Raw genomic sequence first — 24,164 nt, forward strand, 5'->3', positions numbered from 1 at the left:
ATTATGTCTTTTCCTGACTCAGTGAATAGTTTTGTGGTAAAAGAAAAATGATCTCTCCTATTCCAAAGAAACATAACAATTTATATATCCCCCTCACTTTCACAAGATCATTTATAATCTGAAATTTTATTCTATTGCATGTTTTTTCAGTATAGGCTAAATCAGACCATCTAAGCAACAACAAATGCATTATGAAGCAAATAAAAAACACGAAAACTCAACAGAGATTACACATATATGGAAAAATTCGATGAAGCTTACTTTAATCAAAGATATTTCTTTTAACGCCTTTAATAATTATCTCATCGATGGCTGTATTTTATTTTCAAGGATATGATCATCTTATCTGCTTTCATTACGTTATAGCTCTTATTTTGTAATTCATAAAATAATTCATAAATGATCATTCTTGTTGGTGCAGATTGTAACTGCTTACCAAATCATTTTTCATGAAGACAAAAGTTTCTATCATTGAATCTTTCAGTCCAAAGTTTTATTTCTGTTTGTAACAGATGATTTTGTGCATTTTGAAGTATTTTAAAATTGTTACAGCTCTTATAAAACTTGTGAACTTGTCCAAAACGATAATGTCTAGTATTAAGGAAATATGTCGAATGGACCACGAATCACCTCGAAAAATATATAAAATCTCAATACAGTGAAACTGAGATCCTTCCTTAGCAGTAGCAAAATCGTCTAGCACAGATACTAGTCAGTATTTTTGTTTCTATTCCGAGTTTGAATTCTATTTAGCCAGTGGTAAAATTCCAACATTTTATAAAGTTTGGTATGTTTTGCAACCATCTAATAGTGCCCAAACCCTTGGTAGACATTAATCGAATTACCGCTAAGTTTAAAATAACAAATGAAACTTGAGAAGGATATAAAAGAGCCTTTTATTTAAAACTAAGAAGAAGAGAAGGCATACTGTTGCTTACAAGCTCATCTATCACTTATGGTGAGATAATTTAAATGAACAATCAAATATGAATTTAAATTCAAGTAAGCTAGTAGTAGAAGCCTATACAAATCAATTTAACCCGAAGTTAGCTCACTCATCATCTAAAGGCGTGGAGATTCAATATCGGCAATTATACGCAAGGCCGATGACTACAAATCTGATCTGATACAGCAACCTAGTAACGTGGCCTCGAGAGGCAGAACACGCTCACTCTTACGATCTAAAAACCTCACTATAAATGCATGCGAACTAATTGGCATTCTGGTGGTAAAATAGAAGAGAGAAGTGACAGTAAAGATCAAAACATAAAATAACTGGTTAACTAACATAAAGGAAGCTTATTATTTATTTTAGTGTTTACTTTCGTTGTGAAAAGAAAGGCTTCTGATTTGATTTAGAGAACACGACAGAAGGAAATGTGATTTGAACTTTCTAAAATAGATCTGTAGCATGAAGATTTTCAATCAGTACACTTCTTTGCTATGAGTTTCAAATTCGGTCATTTATGATGAGAAAAAATGGCGAATATGCAATCCTGCATTCTCTTGCCGAAAGAAAATGAAATTCAAGCTCCCTTACTACCTCATCTGTATTACGAAGTTGTCTTGTCAGTTCGAATAGTGCTAAGAGTCGATAAGTGCAGTATTTGCCCTGTTGGTAAAAGAATGAGATTCTGGTGCTGCGGTGAAAGCTTTTATCGTATCTTTATCTTGTACCTGGGCAATAAAGTTCAACACAATGTTGGTTTCTAGCTTATTTGGCAGAGAAATAAGTTGCTGCAATAATCAAAGCCTTAAAAAAAGTCCGATGAAAAAAAATTCTGACTTTTCTAAAAGAATAAATTCAAGAAAAATGGATGTTTTAGGAAAAATGGATATGTTTACCTGGATTCTCAGCATAGATGTTCCCAGAGTTACACCTACAGGGGCGCAAATATTTGTTAGTTTTCAGGATTTTCATCTTCGCTACCTTTTACATAAAAGCGTTTTAAATCTTTAAGTATATATGAGGTTATATAAAAATTCAGAAATCTTATTCTGTCATTATATTACAGTTTAATCTCTCCCCCCACCAAATAACTTTGCAGCGGTACTGGTCTAAAGCATAACTCTTGAAGAAGCAAATGGCATCTGTATAGCTATTAAGCATAGATCGAGACTCATAAGATTCAAAAAGTTTGATTAACAGGTCTCCATATCCGTAGTTTGGATAAAACCAAAACAGCTGTAGATCACTCTTTTTCATATATCGCCAGCGGCAAGTTCTCACCATAACCTTAGGTAGATGCTGTCGAAGCAAAATATGTACAGAATATTTTTTAATTTTGGGTAAAGATTATTCTATCTTTGGACAAAATTCTATTGACTTAAAGGGCTTTCGGACGTAGGTCCATGTCCATCTTGCTCTTGAACTGATTTTTTTTTTTTTTTTTTTTTTCAAACAAAAAATTTTTTGTTCCTGAAGAAGAGGGACTTATGTCCAAACGGCATTCGAAATTGATAGAATTTTATTCAAAAGCGGTATCAACCTAGGTTGCTATTTTGCTTGATTTTAAATTTTGCAATGGCTGTTTCTCTAGTTTGTAAACAGAGTAAATAAAATGGCAAAATTAAGTTGTTACATGATTTGATATTTCTAAAATACTTTTTTAGACTCTGTCATTCGTTACATACAACCACCACTGGCTGAATGGTTAAAATCGCTGAGTACTGGTAGTTCGACATGGGTTCGAATCTAGGCGAGTAGGCAGGTTGCGTGGGTGTATTTCATGGTTTACCCCTGTGTAACGTAAATTCAAGACAATTTCTTTCGGCAAGATATCTCTTTGAGACACAAAAACACACCGAACAAATGCTAATTTAGAAGTCAAACAACAAAAATCAGCGTCATATTTTCAAATTTTCACAGAAAAAAATTGAAAAACTGTGAAAATTTGAAAATACAACGATGATTTTTGTTGTTTGACTTCTGAATTAAGATATCTCTTCCTTTAAGCACATAAGTCCTCGTGTGCTTTGTCTTATTCAACTAACCCAACTTAGCCATTCGTTATAGCGAATATATCCATTAACGCAGACGAAAATACTTAATATTATGTATAAATCGTACGACACACTTTAAATTCAGATTTTAAGGGTTTCACTCTCTTTGCGGAAAATGGCATCTTATGTAGACTTTCTCTACCCGCCTAGATTGGCATTTTAATTTCCTAGAAAAATTTCTGGGAATTTGGACTGACATATTTCGAAAATAAAAGGCCAAGGGAAAACGGATCTCCGGGGTTGATTGTTTCCTCAATGATATGTTTTGGCGCCAAAGAGTTCTCGAAAAGATCGAAATAAATAATAAGTAGGCCGCAAAATGATATACACAGAATAAATAAATACTAGCGAAAACGGAAGTATGTATGCATGTTATCTCAAATGCATTTAAAAAAGTGGCCGGAATTAGTTTGAACAATCGTAACGACGCCAATCGATTTAAATGAAATGTTCGACGTCACATTCTGGGAAAGGAATCAGAAGTAGGAGAACAGTTATCTCATGTAAAGAAAAATAAAAAGATTGTAAAAGAAAAATATACGGTTTGAGTATACTTAAAAAGTATAACTAGGCCAATAAAGCTAAAATAAGCTAATAAATAAATTTAAAAAGGAAAAAAAAAATAAAAAAACGAGAGTTTGTCAATAATAAATTTTAATATATAGTCTCTATAGTGATTTAAGTAGACACAGAATTATGAATAGAACATTTGAAGATTTCTTAGACTTACTAGCAAATTACAATGAGTATGCTTTCGAAATATTTTAAACGCATTAACCATACTGGGCAAGATTGAAAGCTATATTAACCATTGAAACCAAGCAGAAAATATTTCGCTCATTTTCCTGTCAAATAAATAGTTTATCACGTAATTTTCTTTTTTTGTTTGCTTGTTTGTTAGGGAAATATTTGCACTTGCTCTTCATAGTTTGCTAACGTTATTCAACATATTACAGTTTTTCCCTAACAGCTAGGTATAATATGAAATTCTTTGGACATCTAACAATAATTCATTCTCGTACTCAAAAGATCTCTAATAATCTTGCAAGCGTCGAGTGCCGAAAAGATCAAGGGGTTCAATACGTTCAAAGTTATGCTAAGTTGTAAATTCTAGTTTGCTTTAATATTATTGATTTCATGACCTTTTAATTCTGTAATCGGCAGGGCCTTGTGGTCTAGAATATTTTTTGCGGCATCTTTGCGAAAGTATATATATACACAGAAATTTAGGCAATATATTAAAAGTACACAAATCCAGGTATATCCTGGTATAAAGTACCAGGGCATTTTGACATTCAAATGAACAAAATCTGATGTGTACACCACATGACTTCCTTGTACAAAATATTAAATTATACGCATTTTTTCTGCATTTCATTTAAACTTATTTCCTCAAATTGTATTGCAAACTGCACTAATACATTCCATAATAACAAAAGGTATAATAATAATAATAATATATAAAAAATTACACTCAGTCATAAAAGGAGAGCCTTCAACATTATCTTATATGAAGAGAGTAAAAGGAACAAATATATAATATATATAACTTTGGTGGGGCCGATTGCAACCAAAAAGGGAGGTGCACAACTACATGTTATAGCAGTCTTATACACGAAATTTCATGTTCTGATGCTACTCGTTTTTGAGTTATGCGAGATACATACATACGTACGTACAGACGCCAAGGAAAAAATCTCTTCTGAATCCATTTTAAATCAGTTTTACTATTCGTTTGGTAGAGTCTTTTATTCTGCCCTTACGTACAGATGTTACGCAAAAACACCGTTAAATTGCATTCGATAGCGGTCAAAATAGATATTTTTGTTGAAATATGATACCCGGAATTTTTCATGATTACAATATTTCCTTTATTTCGTACAAGGAAGTAAAAATACCTCTTTCTCAAGGCATCTTTAGGATATCTGAGCTTTCTTAGCAAAACCACGTGCCGGTCAGAGGGTTAGTGGTTCTAACAGATTTAATAGCTTGCACTTGATTACTGTTTACTTTCGCAGATTGGCTATAAATTCGAAATACTAAGAAAGTATGAAAAGTCTTTAGTTTTACTCTTGTAATAATTACAAATAAATACAATATACTTAGTTATTTGTATTTATTTGTTTTTTTTTTAATCTTTCACACATCTTTTAAATTATCATTCAGATTTCAAGCATAAAAATGAATTTTTATTAAGATAAACTATTAGATTGTGTTTTTAGTTTAGCTGTCAAACTTTTTTTATTATATAATAAATTTATTATAAAAGTAAAAGAATGCATTATAAATTTTCTTATGAAATTTTATTACTTTAGAACCATAGTCCGGTAATCGTACAAAAAATTCCTTTGAGTTACAATTATTTTTTCATTTTTATTTAACGCAAATAAATATTATGAGTTAGGTTATGTGCCAATACCGAAACCTACCGGTGTTTCCTACTACACGAATTCTATAATATTCTGTAAATAAGAGCTTCATTTTGGAAAACATATATATATATATATATATATATATTGTATATATTGATCAATATTTTTAATTAAAATCTGCAAAGAAATGCTTCAGACTTAATCTCTTAGCATCAGAAACCCCTTTTAATATGATATTTTATTTTTAGTTACGTACAAATGCAAACATTTCAGTCTTCAATTTATCTTAGGTCCCTGCATATGATCTCCGATATTTAATATCAAATATCCTGTTAGATTTTTATCGTACAGGAGTTAAACTTTTTGTGTTTCATTTTTTATAATGAGTACAAAATTTTCGTAAATATAATTATAGAGACCAGAGGAACGTATAAAAAGTTAGATTTCGCGTTTTATATGGATTATTTTCTTCATTTAAATTACACGAACACGAATCTTTGCATCATTCAAAACGTTTTTGTAGTGGGATGCACACGCAAGAAATCATTGCATTCTCCCTGTGCTGTCGTGTAAATAGATATCATTCCCTGCTAAGAACTGGGAGATCCATGGTTGGATTCTCGACGACTGTGCAGCTGATTTTTCATTTTCCTGCACCTAAAATCCTAATGCTCGTTTCATATGTATGTAATGTTGGAGAAATTAGACGTAATGTAGGAATACCAATTGCACAAATGTCAATCCATAATGGAGAACAAACTTACATCCGCGGCAAATTAAATATCCAATTTTCCTTTCAATTAACATTTGTGGCCGCAGTTCAAATTGCATTTTAATCGTGCCTATTTCAAAGCATTGTACGTTTTTGAAACTTTTGCAGGAGATGTAAAGCAGCAGTTTAGTTACGCCGAGGTGCAGAAAGCAAGTGTGTAGTCATCCAATATGGTAGCTTATTAAGCGAAAGGTTTTGGCTCAGGGAACTTCAAGTTCCAAATTAGCTACGCCATTATCATTATGTTAAAGTCATATGAAATAGATTAATCTAGAAATGATACAATCCAGAAAAAGTTATTGCTATTTTTAGAATACAGAGGGAAAATATCGAAATTAAAACGAATAATTAAGATGCTAAACATTTTGTTTTACGTATTTTTTTATCATACATATCCCCCATACAGGCTTGGTGATATAATTAAAATCAAGAATTAAGGAGATGTTACTAATTTAAATTACAATTTATATTGACATATTTTTATCTAACACACGCAGACAGGCGCATACGCAAACATATGCACATATATGTTAGATAAAAAATATATCAATCAAAATTGTAATTTAAATTAAGAGTAGTTTCCTAATGCTTAATTTTGGGTATTTTCCCTCTATATTCTAAAAATAGTAATAAATTTTTCTGGCCTGAGTCATTCCTAGATTAATCTATTATATGATTTTTGCATAACGATGACAACATAGCTGATTCCGAGTTTAAATCAAAGCCTTTCTCTTGGTTAGCTTCCATACTGAAGAAACTGCCGCTAAGACTGCTACTTGCTGCTTTCCCCTTCTTTCGTAAAACAACGTAAAAAATGTCGCTCTGGAACAGGCCCGATTAATCTACCAAATATTTCTAGCCGCAAACGTCACCTGAAATAGAAAGAAATATTTAATATGCCTCGGCTACCAGGTTTGCTCTTCATTATGGATTAACATCACAGTACCTATACGATCAACATTCCTACATCATTGTATCTAAGTCTACATTATTACATATATATCTATATAATTTTAATATATTGCATAATTAATTATTATTACATGAATATTAATTTAAAAAGGTTAAAATGGCCCTTCAGAGTGTGTAGTCATCCCTTACAAACTGTATTATATAATCTATAATACTGTATTGTATAATACTAATAAACACTAATAAAGATTATATAATCTTTATTAGTGTATATAATACAGTATAATATATTATACTGCATTATATAATGTTACCGTGAAAGACCGAAATTGAAGAATGTCGACTTTCACCGGAGAATGTCAACATTCACCAAATACGTCGGTGAAAGATCGAATATTTCTTTACATTCTTGTACATTCGGACCCTCAGATTACAGATATGCTCTGGCGCAGGTCGAAAAGAGAGGAGTATATGTACACGCTACCATTCCAAAAGGAAGTGTTCCACAAATAAATGCAGTTGTAAAAGCAAGGGCCTCTTGTGCAATTCAAAGTGTCATAATAGTTTAAGTTGTTGCAATAAATAAGATTTGAATCACATAATTTGGTAAGTTTATAACTTCTATTATTTTCCTTTCTCATTTTGAATGTACTGTGTGTTTTAAATTCTTATATTCTTAAGTTCTTATTCTGAGTCTCAATTGCGTTTTTTCGCGAATGAATTACGGAGAAGGAAATTTAATATTCTTATATGTTCAACATTCACCATTAGTACATGGTGAATGTCGACATTCAACGGACTTTCACCATCACTTTAGATTCAGTAAATTTAAGAGATATACATTCTGTATATATAATAAAAAAAAGTTTGACAACTAAAATAAAATATAATCTAAAAGTTTATCCTAATAAATTTATTATTTTGGGGGAAAATTCCTTTTATTCTACTAAATATACGAGTAACAAAATTTTAAATTAGACACTCGTAAATGATAAAAAAATATCCTTAAATGGAATTTTTAAGGGGAAAAAATCAACCTCAACTTATTCGAATTTGTTTATTAACCAACCACTCAATGCAAATTGAAAATAACGTCAAATATAGAAAAATTTTGTTGTACGGGGGTCAAACTTTTGAGTTTTATTTTTGATAACGAATACAAAATTTCCTAAGTATAGATATAGGAACTGGAAAATCGTATAAAAAATTAAGCTTCACAATTTTCATAAACCCGATTGCTTTAAATTTAAAACAAAAAATTTGCGTCATTTAAAACATTTTTGTAATTGGGAGTATACGTCTACGACCAGTTTCAAAAATTAAGGGCAGAAAATCACAAAAATTCTACAGAAACAGTCATTTCTTTGCGAATATACTTTGAGACGAATAATCAATTTTTAATGTCTTATCCAATCAGCTTTTGATTTTTGAATTATTTTTAAACCCATTTCTGATGTTCTTAATGCAAAACTTAAAATTTCATAAACGTGTTTTTCAACGTAGATAAGTGTTATAGCTCTTTTAGCGGAACAGTATTTACTTAAATTTAAAATGAATATAAAATAATAAGCTTGCTTAGACATTTGCAAAATGAATGCTCTTTAGTTTTCTTCTATTAAAAATTATGTAGCATTAATAATTTAAATGATTTATATAGATATGTGTGCGTGTGTTAATATATTATACTGTAATTATAATGCATAAAATTATGCATATTAATATATGATTAGTTAAAATAATGTGCAATCCGTTTAAATATTTATGAAAATTAATTACTGTCGTCGTTTACATTAATTAACTGAAATTTTCCTATCAGGCGAAACGTATTTATTTTAAGCAGTTTAAGTTTCTACCTTTAAAATTACAAAAAAATACCAGGACTATTTAACTTTTTTCCCAATTTACATCGATAAGATTAAAAATAAAATGAAATAAATGATATCGCACAGTTTTTTCATTCGATAACGCATTCATTTAGCTCCAAAAAGTCATATTAGATATTTTTTTTTAAAAATCAATTAATCAATTTTATTAAATGCAACTCAGATTGACCAATTTTGCGAAATTAATAAAAATAAGTAAATAATAAGCTAAACAGTTTGCGAACGAAAACAGGGGGAAATACAAATAATTTCATATTTTATTTGAAAAAATAGCTATATAAGAGAATGGAACGCAAAATTTACTCTTCTTAAGGCAATATTTTTTTCAATGCTAATGGAATATTTCGCTGAAAATTGTCTTAATTAAAAAGCACACGTCTTTCGTTAAAATTAGACAAAATTAATGTGAAACTGGTAATAATATTAGAAATATAACCTAGAATAAATTTCGGAAACGTTCACAGAAATACTTACTTGACATAAAACGAAGAGATTTATTTCACATTCTCTAGAAATATACAGCGTAGAACTTTAAATTAATGCCAATCAAAATCAAATGCTAATAAATGTTATCTTTTGTAAGATTTAAGATCTTTTTTTTTTTTTTTTTTTCTTTCCCTTTAATTCAATATATCTTCTGTTATTCATCCGTATTTGTTAAAAGTGAGCATAGAGATTTGGTGATTCATAAGTTACACATGTACTCAACCAGCAATAAAAACGTCATAATTCCTTTTATTTCTTTATCTTATGTATTATGTATTGTGCTGCATGCGTAAGCTAAAAAATAATGCAGTAAATAAAGAACCTATCAACTGTACTCTTGTTATTAGTATGTTTGGTTATATGACATGATGTTAAGCTGAAATTCAAAAGGCTGAATCATAAGTTAAAATCCGGATATAGTTTGTTTTCTCGATTTGCATCAGTGACCAGGACTAGGACTTCGTCAGAATGACGAAAATTATATTAATAATGAAGAGACAATTTTATACCTTATTAGGTAATATTTTATATATTTAATTAGGTAATATATTTAAAGCCTTTTTTGTAAATTAAAATAATGCTGCAAATATTCACAAAAAATTATCAATTGATTATACTGTAATACAATAGAGGTACAGATAATAGACTAAAAGCACAGATATAATTAAACAAATAAAAAAAAATCTGAAAGGTTTCAGAGTTTAAATTACGTCCAAAGGGGCGTTTTTTAATGTTTTGTGTGTTACCTCTATTTATTAAATATCACGTTCTACGTACCCAAACCATAAAATTCAGTTCAACAGTAATATCGAAAATAATTTTAAAATGAGCAACATCTTCAGAATTTTCGATACAGCGTCTTGTATGCTGGTGATAAAAATATTTCTGTTTCTAAATGTTTTCTTTTTTCAGTACAGTGTTGCCATTGCTCGCTTTGAAATCGTTTAGTTTGTTAATCAAAAATTCGTTGAAGTGTTACAAAATATGAAATATCAATAATAAAACAAATTTCAAATACAAATTAGGGCTTCCACATTCCAATATTCTATGGAAGATTACGTTATTCAAATTTTGATATCTCTAGGTACCGTTGTTTTATCATGATGCGAGAAACATACTTACATTTATGCAGATTCTTCATTATTTAATTTCTTTAAATATAATGCAGGGCGATAATATTTGGTGGTAACAATTTGAAAAGTGAGACAACGCTTATCGTGAATCGACGCAAAATGCCAAAACGAAATTAATAATCCTTCTGGGCAAATTGTCCCTTTGGATGAAAAAATTAATTTATTAAGAAGTAAGTTTCTTGCTTCTGAATTATTTACTTTATTAAGCTAATGTAACCATAATTGAAGACATAAAAATCTTACAGAACGTCTATTGGCAATAGTTTGAGAACTGGCTGTTTACCAAACCGTGTGATAGAACTGGAGATCTCTCTTAACAGTAGCAACACCTGCTAGATCGCGGTTGTAATTAATGTGTAGGGAAATACAAAGTGATACAACGACCCCAGAGTTTAGAAAGACACTATTGTAGATATTTATATTGACAAAAGCGCTCTTAGCAAATTTCGAGATGCCGTGATTAATAATACCAGGTATTGTAAAACGAGAAACGTAAGTAATGCAAGAGACTATCACGGGTTTAAATTTTCTATACATTGGATAAAATGTGTTCTTATAATGGCCAAAAATTTATTTACTGCCTGACTAATGCAGACCCTGTTACTGCCTATTAAATACATAGAATAAAGCACGTGCTTGTTATCTATTAAAAATAAATAATGCTAAAGCTTACCTTTAAAAACACAAGATAAGAAAACGAATGCACTTCAGAGATGGTAGTTGAGTGATTTGGGGACACTTGTAAATGCAACGTCCAGTACAGAGGTCGACAATTATTAATAATAATAATGATAATAATAATAGTTCATTATTCAGCTAGGGTCAGAGAAATACCATACCAATGATTCCGAACCCACAATAACTCGGAGACATCCAAGCTTGGGTTACCGCAATCGAAACAAGTTTCACGCTCGACATTTGGCGCTTATTTCTTTCATTTTTTTCGCCAAGAGATAAGGATTCTTGTCGCAGAGCTTACCATCATTTACTATCTGGCAAGTATGCAGTGACCGAATTTTCTGGTCGCGAAAGTATTTACCGACTGACGCATGCCCGTTTCGACAGGATTTCGTCGTTCTTTCAGTTGGATTGCCGCCGAAAGTTTTAGTTGTTCGTTCTTTTGCTTTTTCCACACTTCACTCTCATTCCTGTGGTAAGCAGTTGCCCCACAACGATTCGGAGAAAATGCTAATTTCCGCGCCGAATTAATGAGTAATGTAATTTCTCTTCGGAAATGCGTGAAGTAATTCAATTCCTTCCCCCCCCTCCTGTTTCTTCTGTTTGAATAATTTTACCGGAATGAAAATTTGCATCTGTCTATCAATAATCTTAAGAATTTAAAAGAAAAAAAAAACAAGCATATATTTTTTTTGACATTCGTAGGTTGATCAAAATAATCGGAAACGGATTCAGACCAGATTTACTGAATAATAGTAATAATTAAAAAAAAATGGCACTACAGAAACTTTATATTGTAATCTAACATATCAAAGAAGATTTTACCATAAAATAGTTTTAAAACATTTAAAAAATATTAATGTTAAAAAATTCTTAAAACTAAATTTTAAAAAATCCTGCAAATTGATATTTGCATTCATATTTAATTTTCAGTCTCGAAATATTTTTAAGCTAAGTAAGTCTACTACTACTAGAATTAAAAACTACTAGTACAAGATTAAAAACTACTAGTACGAGTACTAGATTAAAAATTAATCCCTAGAAATTCAAAATACAAAACATAAAGTCAAATATTTAAAAACTAGCTGTGAAAAATAACAGTACCACAGTAAGATGGAAAAAAAAAAAAAAAAACTCCACTGTGATGTCATCGTAAATCAAGGATATGTTTTGCACTTGTTTAATAAATAAAAGACTTGGATTTATTCAAATGTATAGCTACTGCGCCTTTTTTTTTTTTTTTTTTTTTTTTTTTAATGTTTTTAGTGGATTCTGTTATACGAAGCTCGTAACAAATATTACTAACAAGTAAATGGCAATAACTTTCATTTTGCCAGGACAGGAAATTAGCTTAAATAAGACAATAACATCTCGAACTTTATAATAAAACAATGTTATCGCTAGGCGACGCTCAAATTCTGCACCGAGGTACGTAATATATGATGATCATTAATAAAATAATTCTGTCGATACTAACAGCAGTTATATTTATTGCAAAATATATCAGTTTCAGCCCCCCAATTGGGATAGTAATTAGCGACGCTATGATTGCCACACCGATGAGCCCGGCTTCGAATCACGGAAAAGGCATGGATGTTTGTAAATATATAATGTCTGTATGGCATAGAGGCACTCTAAATATGCGACAAGCAGAAAATGCTCTCGAGAGGTTGGTGGTAGTGTAAGAGGCGTGGGACACTTCTGGAACCATCCCCCTCCGGGGTGCTCTCTCTCAAAATTGGGGGCGGAACTGAGCTAAAGTCGGGCTATCATATATATATATTGCTCAAGGCTTTTGCCAACGACAGGCACATTAGACTTTGCCAACGACTTGACACGATGAATGTCGTAGGCTTGTGCTGACCATTATTAGATAAGTGAGATTGGTAACAATAACAACATATCGGTTTGGTATGTATATTATTAAAAAGATAAAATAATGCTATAAATTCGATATCAATTCAAATGGAACAGAAACACATCAACGTAAAATTTGAAATAAGGCAAAAAAAGCTACTTTATAGATTTTGATTACCTAACTTAATGCAAAGCGAATATTGGTTTAGATTATTTCCTGACAGATTGTGATCTGCTTTTTTTTCTTTTTTTCTTTTTTTTTTTTCTTTTTTTTTTTTTTTTTATGTATAATAAGTATTTTATTTCAAATTCGAAGCTATGCGGTCAGCCTTCGTCTGGCTTTTAAATGTATCGGAAAACAAACGTCCTCTCGACAAACTTCGTATCCAAGCACGTCCCGAAAAACGTCCGGTATCCAAGAGAAACATTAAATTTAAAAACTGCTCAGAATTATCTCCCTCATTTTTCCGAGTGGCAACAGTGCTGATATCAACAACAATGGCGGCAGTAATATATCAAGAGCAAATGCCTGCGTTCCATCGATTTGATGCGTTTTCATCAAAAACATAAAATAAAGAAAATCTGTTTAGAATTTTGAAAAAAATCATTTCGAGGTGCACTGGATCTTGTCTAGATGCACCCTATGTACCAACTTTCGTAGCCCTGGGTCTATTAGCTTACGCGCAGCACGAACGAAAGACACACACACAGACAAACAGACTCTTCCTTTTATATATATAAGAGATAACTGTTATATAAGAGATAACTTATTTCATTAATATATCAGAACATAAGGGAGCAAAACAATCAGGTATTAAGAATACGCACTGCTGATATTTTTAATAAGTGTTTATTCGCCTCGTGACTTTTCTTTTAGAATTCTTCCTTTTTTTTTAATCCATGGACTGAATGAAGGTTGCAGACGATTTTCCTCTGTTGTACTTTATAATTATCATGACCCTTAAAGTGTAGATTTTCAGTTAGGTTCTCTCGTGTGCCCACGTATTATTTATTTTGGGAGAGACAGGATGCGTTACCTCATGTGATCTCGTTACGTACGGAGACAGACACATTCAATTATTCGGTTTATTAAGTTGAATGAAACACGATTATGATCTAATGAAAAAAAAAAAAAAATGCCTGAAAGCTTTCAGATTTTACGTTACGCCCAAAGGAGGGTTTTTTTCTTTTTTTTTAACGTTTTGTGTGTTACCTTTATTTATTAAATATCATGTTCTTCGCACGTAAACCATAAAATTCAGTTCAAGAATAATATGGCAAAATAATTTTAAAATGAGCATATCTTTAGAATTTTCGATACACAATCTCACACGCTGGAGATAAAAATGTTTTTTCTCTACAACGTTGCCAATGCTCGTTTTGAAATCCTTGACTTTGTTAATCAAACTAGCTAAAGTTTTACAATACATGAAATCGATAATAAAACAAATACCAAATTTCAAATTTGGGCTTCCAGATGCCCATATTCAGTGGAAGATTACGTTATTCAAAATTTTATGGCTCTTAGGTACTGTTGTTTTATAACAATGCGAGAAACATACATACATTTATGCAGATTCTTCATTATTTAATTTCTTTAAATATAATACAGGGTTCTAATATTTGGTGGCAACAATTTAAAAAGTGATTCGACGTTTATAGTGAATCAACATAAAATGTCAAAACGAAATTAATAGCCCTTCTGGGCTAAAAACCTCAGTTCATTTCACTTCAGTTTCGGTTTATTTCCATATAAATATTGAATTCTTTCAACTCTCATAAAAATAAATTTTTAGTCCGAAAGCCGTAAATGGAGTCGGTATTAGTCTGGAAATAGGATTTTGCATCTTCCGCTATAAATGACTATATCACTTTTCATCGTTACCACCAAATATCATCACCCTGCATTATTTTTAAAGAAATTAAATAATGAAGAATCTGCATGTATGTATTTGTATTTTCTTCGCACTGTAAAAAAAACACGGTCATTACATTTTGAATAACATAGCCTTCCACACGAACATGTGCCCCTGGCAGCCCGAATTTTGAATTTCGGATTTTATATTTCCTATTTTGTAAAACTTTAATAAGTGTTTATTAGCAAACTCAATATTTGGAAAGCGAGCAGTGGCAACACTGAACAGAATAAAACATTTTTATCTCCATTGCGCGAGATTGTCTATCGGAAATTCTAAAGATATGCTGTTTTTAAATGCTTTCTGATTTTACTATTGAACTGAATGTTATGTGGCGTAAGTGCGAATGTTCAACTAATAAATTTAACACACATAACGTTAACGATAAAAAGACAGCAAAAATCTGAGTTTCCAGATTTTAACGATTTCCCAAAAGAGTATTTTTTGGGTTTGTTTAGCTTTCGCTGAGCTCGCAGACTACCATTCTGGAGTTGCATTCACTCCTGTTAACCTATTTCTTTTTGCTTTTTAGCTTTATTATTAAGAAGCACCATTTTCTTCGCACTAACACCATATACAATTCAACAGCAAAACTACAAAAAAATTAAAAAGTAGCATTGCAGTATATGTTTAGAATATTTAGCCAGGTAAGCTTTTCTACATTCTTCAGTAATTTTTAAAATGCAGATTTATAAAAGAAATTTGTGGTATCAAAAGTTGCTAAAAGGGCTAAAATGAAAAATAATCTACGTAGTTTCTACATTTTTGGGTCATCATCAATCATGACTTGTGAAAAATGCTTGAGAAAATACTGGTCAGCTTTTGAAAACTCCATTTAAGGTAAGTTAATTATCAGCAATAGCTTAAGGCAAATCGAAGTGACCACTGAATTTAATTTCTAGGTCATCGGCTTGAACACAATGGATGTTACTACAAGCTCCTGGAGGAGAAAAATAGTATGTAAGTTACATAAACAACTTTGCATCGGGACAGTAACTGGAGCAAATGAGAGAGTGATTCGCATTTGAACGCTTAATGTCATGAATTAACTTACGTAATATATACCGTGCCTACAAAAGTTCTTGCCCAGCCTTTTCTTTTCGCAACCGTTGATCGTAAACATATGTTTCCAGATACAAAAATATTTTAGATGACGCAAAAATTCAGGTTTTGGCATTTTTAAATTTAAAGATAACAAACAGGTTTGTAAAAATTATCAAATTTAACGTTTTGTACGTTTATTCGGTTCCTGTACTTATATTTAGGAAAATCCTGTACTCGTTATAAAAAAATAAAATACAGAAAGTTTGACTTTCGTGCGACAAAACTTAACCGAGATATTTAGTTTCAAAATTGGCTAATTTTGACGTAATTTCCAAGTTGCTTTGAAGGGACGGGCAATGAATTAATTCGCACAATTCGAGTTTGATTTTCTTTTCCTAAATGCCATTCAATGATATTCTTACGCGACTTCCTAATGTCTTTTATGTATAATTTTGTTACATTCGCTACACCGGAAGACTTTTTCATAACCAGTAATTTATCAGTTTTTAAAATCTAAAAATAATGTTAGTAATATTCTTATGAAGTTTTACTGCTATAGAATCGTAATCTGGCAACCGTAAAAAAATCATTAACCCTTTAAGGCACAGTGTGTCCGGTTTGGACACACCTAAAAGTTTCTTTCTGTACGCACAGAAAAATTGAATGCAAAAAGGATTTATATGTTACTATAGGTTATTCTGAACCTTCTTTATTTATAGTAAATGGCAGTTCAACACAAGCCAGTTCATATATTTTAGCCATGTTTAGTTTTTTAAGACCCTCATTTTTCAAAGAAATCCTCCATAGGGTATAAAAGGAATTGTTTGAAAAGAAATTTCTATGTTATTTTATTAGCTGTATGCTAATCTCCCTATTCGATATCAGTTTTAAATTTTTACCTTGAAGTCTTGCCTAAAATCAAACGACGAACCCTAGGTGTGCTCAGACCGGGCTCACCGATAATCTAGGACAACTGAGAGTCTGTATTCTTTGTTTCTCCGCATCTCATCGGTCAGTTCACTGCCAACAATGCTCGTTTCAGCTTTCTTTTCGAAGTTCTGTTTAGTCAGTGTGCCCTCTTCGGCCACACCCACAGAAATAAACGATAAGTGAAACCACAAAATTTTACTTGTGTACTCCTCTAGGCCTAATTAGACTGCCTACCTTTTTTTCCCCATCAAAATTCCGACTTTAAAAGGTAGCATGCCGGAAAGGGTTAAAGTAGAAATATTTTTTATTTTTATTCAATGCAAATAAAGTTATAAATTAGCATGTGCCATTACCAAAGCCTATAAGCACTAACTAGAGCACGAATTCCGTAAGACTGTGTGAATAGGATCTCCATTAAAAAAAAAAAAAAAAAAGAAAGAAAGAAAGCTTTCAGTTTTTATATTGCGCCCAAAGGGGTGTCTTTTTAACGTTTTGTGTGTTACCTATATTTGTTAAATATCAACACCATGAAACTCAAACCACGCACTTAAACCATAAAATTCAATTCGACAGCAATATCGGAAAATAATTTAAAAAGAGCTTATCTTTAGCATTTCCGATACAAGTCTCGCGCGCTGGAGATAAAAATGTTTCTATCCCAAAGGGCGTTAGTTCAGAAGGGATATTGCGTCGATTCATTATAAACGGCGAATCACTTTTCAAATTGTTGACACCAAATACTATCGCCCTGTGTTATATTTAAAGAAATTAAATGATGAAGAATCTGCATAAATGTATGAATGTTTCTCGCATTGGGATGAAACAACGGTACCTAGAAACATCAAATTTTGAATAACGTAATTCTTCACCGAATATGAGCATCTGAAAGCCCTAATTTTGAATTGGAATTTCTTTTATTACCGATTTCATGTTTTAAAGTTGTAAGTCTTAAACGAATTTTTGATTAACAAAACTCAACGATTTCAAAGCGAGCGATGGCAACACTGTACGAAAAGAAAAACATTTTTCTCTCAGACTGTGTATCAGAAATTCTAAAGATACGCTTATTTAAAAATTATTTTGCGATATTGCTGTTGAATTGAATTTTATGGTTTACGCGCGAAGAACGGTATATTTAAAAAATAAAGGTAAGACTCAAAGCATTAAAAAAGTCCCGCGTATTAAAGGCATAATGTAAAGCTTTCAGATTTTTTATTAGCAATTTCTATATTTTCCATTAACTGTGGAAATATTGCGTTTACGCTGCACCGGTCCCCCCACCCGTACTGTGTTGACATTGCTCGCTTTGAAATCATTGAGTTCCTTAATCAAAAATTCGTAAATGCCTTAAAAATATGAAATAGATAACAAAACAAATTCCAAGTTCCAGATTTGGGCTTCCAGAAGCCCGTATTCGGGTGGAGACGTACGTTATTCAAAATTTGATGGCTCTAGGTACCGTTGTTTCATTACAATGGGAGAAACATACATACATTTATGCAGATTATTTAATTTCTTTAAATATAATAAAGGGGGATAATGTTTGGTGGCAAGAGTTTGAAAAGTGATTCAGACTTTTAAAGTTTTTGACACAAAATGCCAAAACGAAATTAATAGCCTTTCTGGACTAAAGCCCTTTTGGCTAATAATAACTATTTTTCACAATAATTTGCATAGAAATGCTCATCATTTATTCTCTTAACATCAGAAACCTTTTTCTAGACAATATTTTATTTTTAGTTAATTGAAAACGCAAACATTTCGCTCTTTTGATATGTGTACGACGCCTTAATATGATCTCCGATTTTCATATCGGATACCTTGGTCAGGTCTTCACGGACTACGAAGACCTGACCAAGTCAAACGTTTTATGTTGTATATTTTTATAACGTATGCGTAATTTTTATAAACATAAATATAGTATTCGGAGGAAATGTATAAAAAGTTAGATTTCGTAATTTAAAAAATTGATTTTAAAAATATAGAAATACCAAAATTTAATATTTGTGTCATTTAAAATAACTGGAAGTATGTATCTACGATCAACGGCTGCAAAAATAAACCTCGGGTAGGAAATTTTGTGCACATGCATTATTTAAACAGTAATAGTACGTTTTATTTGGGAAGTTTTTTAATACTATTCTTGGGTTTCTTAATGAGGATGCTCTTCGATCTACATCAAATAACTTTTTCAGGCTTAAAAAGTTTTCCTTCTTTCAAACTAAAATCGAAATTTGGTCATCATTTGAAACAGCAGTCAAAAATAACGATCAAATAAAAAATTTGAATTTCACTTCTTGATATATTTCTTAGATCTCAAAAGTGACATTTTTAACTGTTTGAAAAACCTTAAATATTGTTTCAGCTGTTAGAGGAACTAGGCGTCTTGTTTTGCACCTTCTAAATCTTTCTGCCCTCAAGGCGCAAAATCAAGTTTCTGTGTGAAAAAAAGTTAAATAGAGAGAGGGCAATTTTGTTTGAGAGAATAATAATTTCATAATACTGGATACGAAATTTTATAAAGCCAAGTGAAAAAGTGAATTAGAAAAGAAGGGAAAAAATAAGGCCCAGACTATATACTCTCATGTCCATAAATTAAGGACAATGCAAAATCAGGCAAAGGAAGAGTTAGAAGCAAAACAAATTTGACTTATTTGTAAAGCTTATTTATTAAACAAAAGGTAAAGAGCAAGAAAAGATGCTATATGTTTGATATTATTAAAAAATTAGCGATTTTTTCTTCCTGGAGCAAATTACAAAAATACCTATTTACATAAAAAAAAAAAAAAAAAAAAAAAAAAAAAAAAAACAATATTACACGGTCGATATGATTGTTAATACATTGTATGTCTCCCAGACGATGCAATACAGTCCGTACAACGCCTAGGCATACTGAGTATCAAATTATCGATCTGATTTTGGGAGATATTACACCACTCAAAAAGCAATGCTCTCCGAAGTTCCGGTAGACATGTAGGAGGAGGTTGACGGGCTGCAACTCGTCGGCCAAGCATGTCCCACACGTGCTCTACTGGATTCAAGTCCGGTGAGAATGCTGGCTAGTCCATACGGGTAATATCCTCCGATTGAAGGCATTCGCTTACGATGTTTGCACGGTGAGAACGGGCGTTGTCATCCATAAACACAAATTGTGCACCCATGGCGCCCCGAAACAAACGTACATGTTGTTCCAGAATGCCGTCCCGATAGATTTGGCTTGTCATGATTTCAATTTGAACATGCAGGCCAGTTCTGGAACCCAGAATAATTCCACCCCAAACGAGCATTCCTGCACCACCGTAACGGTGTCGTTCAATGATGTTTTCTTGGTGGTAACGGGTACCTGGAGCTCTCCATATGAAAGTCCGGCGAGAATCAGACTGCAAGCTAAACCTGGACTCATCGGAGAATATCACACAAGCCCACTGTTGCGGTGTCCACAACGCATGCTCTCTACTCCAGGCTAACCGCAGGCGACAGTGAGTTGCAGTAAGTGGAACGCATCTGACAGGTCTACAAGCATATAGACCAATCTGCCCTAAGCGTCTGTACACGGTCTGCCTTGAAATTGTCGTACCAGTGGCTTAAGAGAGCTGACGAGACAGGTCTGAGGCTGTGCTCCGCCTGTTTCTTTTGGCAGTAGCTGCCAAATACCGGTCCTCATTCGGCGTTGTAACTCTGGAGCGACCTGTGCTGTAACGTTTACTCACATTACCATCATCTTGGAATCGTTGCCAAAGCCTGGAGATGACACTCTGGGAAATTCTAAGTTCGTCTGATACGTCCAGTTGGGTACGCCCACATTCCAGACGGCCGATAATTCTCCCACGTAAAAAATCATCCAAATGCGTCCTCTGTGTCATAACTATTCGGTTATTGCACTGAAATGCTTATAAAGCGCCTGCGAACAATTTTACTTCTGAGCCTGTATTTCTTATATATCACTCTCTTACACTTTCCTCATTGTGACGTACCATCGATGTCATCTGGTTACTTCCTGAAATTTGCATATGATTCTTGAAGATGTGTGTAGTGATTTTACAGTTGATATATTTATTTTAGAGTTCGATTTCCGCGTGACTCCGAATTATCCTTAATTTATGGACATGAGTGTAAAATATATGTCACCCGATTGGTGAAATTTGACTGCTTTTCTATTCTGGAAGCGCTTCTTTGGACTTCATACCGTGAGATATTTGTGTTTTTACTGAATTTGTATCTATTAGTTTTATTATTTGTATATATTAATTTTTCCCATGTGTGTGCGTTTATTATGTAATTACTGTACGTTACGTCGCGCAAGTGCACGGGGTAATAGTCAGTCATGGAAGAACATGCATTTCAATTTATAACTACAGTTTGTAATATTTTAGCTTGATTGCTTACGTTTATGATTTAACAACATAAAAGTAATAGCCAAAGTATCTGCAAATCTATTTCGTTTATTGAGCTTGCATTTTTATTTAGTACCTTCGTTCGACGAAAGATGCATATAGCTGCTCAATTTTAAGGATAAAAAACATCAGTTTGTTATTTCGAATTCCCTTTAATTAGTTTTCACTTTCTCCAAATGGGTGCGTATGTTTCACTACAAGTTTTTATTGTATATAATGGCAAAAATGCGAAATACGTATAAAAGGTGTTATTTTTAACCATTTAAAAAATGCCTTCTGAAGAAGAGCGCTTCTTAGGCAATGACTTCGATCTTTTTGTTCTTAGTTCTATTGTTTTTTCCTCTATTTGTAAGATTTTAATTCTTTGTAATTTTTTGCCTAGCCATTGGAAATAAAAATTAAATAAAAGTTCTGAAGAAACTGTTAATTAGGCTAAACTTTGAGGCTTTAAATTCGATTATTTTTTGTATTTCTGTTGCTCATAAATTTCAATTCTTTCTTTGTTTACGTCCCCTGGTGGCGTGTTAAGAACCTAAAACTGATCGTTCGACCCGGCGAATGGACTGGCTGCATGGGTGTTTTCTTGGTTTTCTCATGTACAGTACAAATATGAGCCAGTTTCAAAACATCTCTTTCACAAAGGCATCCATCTCTGCTGTTAGACCGGGATATCTAGCATGCTTTACCCCGCCCCCTAAAAAACTCTATTTAAATTGAAATGACATTTAATTTTACAGCTAATAAGTCTGTTAAATTGCTTTTTTTTTAAAGCCTAAAAGGGAGATAGGCCAGAAGGGCTTATTCACGATACGGCATTTTGCGTTGATTCACTATAAATGCCCGTTTCACTTTTCAGATTGTTCCCATCTAATATTATCGCTATGTATGATATTTAAGAAATTAAACAATGAAGAATCTGCATTAATGTATGTATGTTTCTCGAAAGGTGAGAAAATAACGAAACCTAGAGTCATCAAATTTTGAATAACTTAGTCCTCCACCCGAATATGGACACCTGGAAAACCGAATTTGCAATCTGGAATTATCTTGTCTCTTTCAGATTTTGTAAAACTTTGACGAATTTTTGGTTAACAAACTCAACGATTTCAAAGCGAGCAGTAGCAACACTGTACGAAAAAAAAAAAAAAAATGTTTTTACCTCCAGCGCGTGAGACTATGTATCGAAAATTCTAAAGATATGCTGTTTTGAAATATTTTTAAACTAAAGGGACGTTAAAACGCGTATGTGCGTGTAAATGGAAGATTAAAAAAAAAAAAAAAATAGAAACTCTCCTTTGGGAGTAATATAAAATCTGAAAATATTCAGAACTTTTGAACTTTTATTTTAACACTTGAGTTTCCTTTTATATACAAGTACTTTTCGTTATTTTTTGCATAATTCTAGTAAAAATTCTGTGAAAATATGCTGTTAAGCAGTCTGAATGCTATTTGTATTATGACAAAGTGCTGAACTGTTAAGTTAAAGAAAACTGTACAGCAATAAGTAAAAAAAAAAAAAAAAAAAAAAAAAAGCGCCAGACTCTACAATGTTTCGACTGCTTGCTACAAAACGGCATTTTTGAATGAATTTTGTTTCACTTGTTAATATTAAAAAGATATCAAGCATTGCAAAAATACTTTTTTATAAACTATTGCAAAACGGCAAGTGATGTTACTTATAGAGTTAAGTATTTATTTTTCATCTACTCTTAGCCATCCCTGAGTTACACGGTAGGAGGATATGTAACTGGTAAGGTAATCACATATTTATTTATTGTTTCACCAAAAGTACATGAAGAAACGAAAAGGGTATGAAGGAAAAACAGCTATTATGCAACATTTAGAATGAAAAATATCAATGTTGCAGTTATGTAATTTCTTCTAAAATGACGAAAGTAATGTGCAGGATGTACTGCGCAGGGAAGTAATTTCTCCTAAAATGACGTTGGTAAATAAAAAAAGTATATTGAAGACGGAAACAGGAAGCGAAGCCTTCATTAAAATAATAAAATTTCCGAAAAGCTTTGAGACCGGAAAAAACATTACTATCATTTTTATTTATTGTCTAGTAATATCCGAATTAAAAAGAAAACTGAACAAAAAAAAAAAAAAAAAAAAAAATTGCCCTTTAGAGCACGAAAAGAAAAGTTTATTAACAAAACATTTTTCGTCAACTAAAACATGTCTGCGGATGTTCCGTAGAAATCTATTCAATCTATTCAATATAATACATTTGAACATTCTGAAAACATTCTTTACTAAAACAACAAACTCCAAATTTTTCATTTTTATAACTCTTCCAAAACGTTATAAAATCTGAAACCGTTATCACAATTTCATAAACATAAAATGGCGGAAAATTATGATAAGAAACACAACTGATTATTGAAGGTAAATTCATTGCTATTTATAGAATTAAAATCAAAAGGAATAGAAAGATGCGTGAAATATTTACAGAAATCTCTAATTTATGTTAAAATTATTCTTATGGAATTTAAGACAGCGTTATCACATTGTTTCTGAAATTTGAGCCAACTCAAACAAAGAAAACTCACTTCATAAGATGAAGACCAAACGATTTTTCTGATATACAAAAGCAAACTTTAAGGGCTACTAAAATGATCAATTATACCATGTCATTGAGGAAAGTTCTGATAATAAAAGAAAAGCTTTGCGCCTTGTCGCAATCAAACTTAACTCTGTGTAAAGCAAATATAAAATTCTCATTCCAAACACTATGAAGCCCTTTCATAAGCAAAACTGGGTTGGTTTATCATATTACGA

The 24,164-nt window shown here is 31.9% G+C and overlaps 1 protein-coding gene across 1 annotated transcript in view; it reads right to left on the minus strand.

Moving 5' to 3' along the window:
• LOC118203382 (ras-related C3 botulinum toxin substrate 1-like) overlaps positions 1 to 11,636 on the minus strand; it is a 48,804-nt gene extending 37,168 nt beyond the window's left edge. Inside the window, exon 1 of the mRNA XM_035375665.2 lies at positions 11,235 to 11,636. The gene's annotated coding sequence lies outside the window, so the exon portion shown is untranslated. The remainder of the gene's footprint in view (positions 1 to 11,234) is intronic.
• Between the last annotated feature and the right edge of the window lie 12,528 nt (positions 11,637 to 24,164).

This window comes from Stegodyphus dumicola, chromosome 8, assembly GCF_044657685.1.
Source record: "Stegodyphus dumicola isolate Sdum_Otavi_A_Nest chromosome 8, ASM4465768v1".
NCBI classification, from domain to species: domain Eukaryota; kingdom Metazoa; phylum Arthropoda; class Arachnida; order Araneae; family Eresidae; genus Stegodyphus; species Stegodyphus dumicola.